Here is a 2,500-nt window from a genome sequence, read left to right on the forward strand (position 1 = left end):
CCACACACACCTGCTATCGGCCCCCTACCTCCAGGGGGCCCTCCACCTCACTTTTAACCCAATTTAGAGCCCCTGCTTCGGCCACACACACCTGGGAGAGGCCCCCTATCTCCAGTCGGCTCTCCACCTCCCTTTTACCCAATTTAGAGCCCCTGCTTCGGCCACACACACCTGGGAGCGGGCCCCTATCTCCAGGCGGCTCTCCACCTCCCTTTTACCCGATTTAGAGCCCCTTCTTCGGCCACACACACCTGCTATCCGCCCCCTATCTCCAGTCGGCTCTCCACCTCCCTTTTACCGGATTTGGAGCCCCTGCTTCGGCCACACACACCTGGGAGCGGGCCCCTATCTCCAGGCGGCTCTCCACCTCCCTTTTACCCGATTTAAAGCCCCTGCTTCGGCCACACACACCTGGGAGCGGGCCCCTATCTCCAGGCGGCTCTCCACCTCCCTTTTACCCGATTTAAAGCCCCTGCTTCGGCCACACACACCTGGGAGCGGGCCCCTATCTCCAGGCGGCTCTCCACTTCACTTTTAACCCAATTTAGAGCCCCTGCTTCGGCCACACACACCTGGGAGCGGGCCCCTATCTCCAGGCGGCTCTCCACCTCCCTTTTACCCGATTTAAAGCCCCTGCTTCGGCCACACACACCTGGGAGCGGGCCCCTATCTCCAGGCGGCTCTCCACCTCCCTTTTACCCGATTTAAAGCCCCTGCTTCGGCCACACACACCTGGGAGCGGCCCCCTATCTCCAGGCGGCTCTCCACCTCCCTTTTACCCGATTTAAAGCCCCTGCTTCGGCCACACACACCTGGGAGCGGGCCCCTATCTCCAGGCGGCTCTCCACTTCACTTTTAACCCAATTTAGAGCCCCTGCTTCGGCCACACACACCTGGGAGCGGGCCCCTATCTCCAGGCGGCTCTCCACCTCCCTTTTACCCGATTTAAAGCCCCTGCTTCGGCCACACACACCTGGGAGCGGGCCCCTATCTCCAGGCGGCTCTCCACCTCCCTTTTACCCGATTTAAAGCCCCTGCTTCGGCCACACACACCTGGGAGCGGCCCCCTATCTCCAGGCGGCTCTCCACCTCCCTTTTACCCGATTTAAAGCCCCTGCTTCGGCCACACACACCTGGGAGCGGGCCCCTATCTCCAGGCGGCTCTCCACCTCCCTTTTACCCGATTTAAAGCCCCTGCTTCGGCCACACACACCTGGGAGCGGGCCCCTATCTCCAGGCGGCTCTCCACTTCACTTTTAACCCAATTTAGAGCCCCTGCTTCGGCCACACACACCTGGGAGCGGGCCCCTATCTCCAGGCGGCTCTCCACCTCCCTTTTACCCGATTTAAAGCCCCTGCTTCGGCCACACACACCTGGGAGCGGGCCCCTATCTCCAGGCGGCTCTCCACCTCCCTTTTACCCGATTTAAAGCCCCTGCTTCGGCCACACACACCTGGGAGCGGCCCCCTATCTCCAGGCGGCTCTCCACCTCCCTTTTACCCGATTTAAAGCCCCTGCTTCGGCCACACACACCGGGGAGCGGCCCTCTATCTCCAGGCGGCTCTCCACCTCCCTTTTACCCAATTTAGAGCACCTGCTTCGGCCACACACACCTGCTATCGGCCCCCTACCTCCAGGGGGCCCTCCACCTCACTTTTACCCCAATTTGGAGCCCCTGCCTCGGCCACCCACACACCTGTTAGCTGCCCCCTATCTCCGGCCCCTAACCTCCACCATCCAGGAACCCCAGCACCAGCCGAACCTGCAGACCCACTCTTAAGCACCCCTCCCCGGATACAAGCAGACTACCATCCGCCCAAACTTTCCTGCTCCTGGTATACCAACTCAAACTTTGGTGCCCCTGGTGTACCAACTTAATCTTTGGTGCCCCTGGTACTCCAACTTAAACTTTGTGCTCCTGGTACTCCGCCTGTTTTCGCCCCACAGCCTAAGTGCCGCAGCACTTTGTCTTTTTTTTAAACAAAATATTTCTTTCTGCTCCTGGTACTCCCTGGAGCTCCAGGGAGGTAGGGGGGCGCCCTGGAAGCCCTGCCCGAGGCTGTGCGCCTCTTCCCGGGCAGGATTTTCACCCCGAGCCCCTGGTGGCGGTTGGACTTTAACCTTTTTTTTTTCTATTTGGATTTGCTCCTGGTACTCCCTGGAGCTCCAGGGAGGTAGGGGGGCGCCCTGGAAGCCCTGCCCGAGGCTGTGCGCCTCTTCCCGGGCAGGATTTTCACACCGAGCTCCTGGTGGCGGTTGGACTTTAACTTTTTTTTTTCTATTTGGATTTGCTCCTGGTACTCCCTGGAGCTCCAGGGAGGTAGGGGGGCGCCCTGGAAGCCCTGCCCGAGGCTGTGCGCCTCTTCCCGGGCAGGATTTTCACCCCGAGCCCCTGGTGGCAGTTGGACTTTAACTTTTTTTTTTCTATTTGGATTTGCTCCTGGTACTCCCTGGAGCTCCAGGGATGGTAGGGGGGCGCCCTGCCCGAGGCTGTGCGCC

Source organism: Centroberyx gerrardi, chromosome 12 (genome assembly GCF_048128805.1).
Source record: "Centroberyx gerrardi isolate f3 chromosome 12, fCenGer3.hap1.cur.20231027, whole genome shotgun sequence".
Taxonomy (NCBI): domain Eukaryota; kingdom Metazoa; phylum Chordata; class Actinopteri; order Beryciformes; family Berycidae; genus Centroberyx; species Centroberyx gerrardi.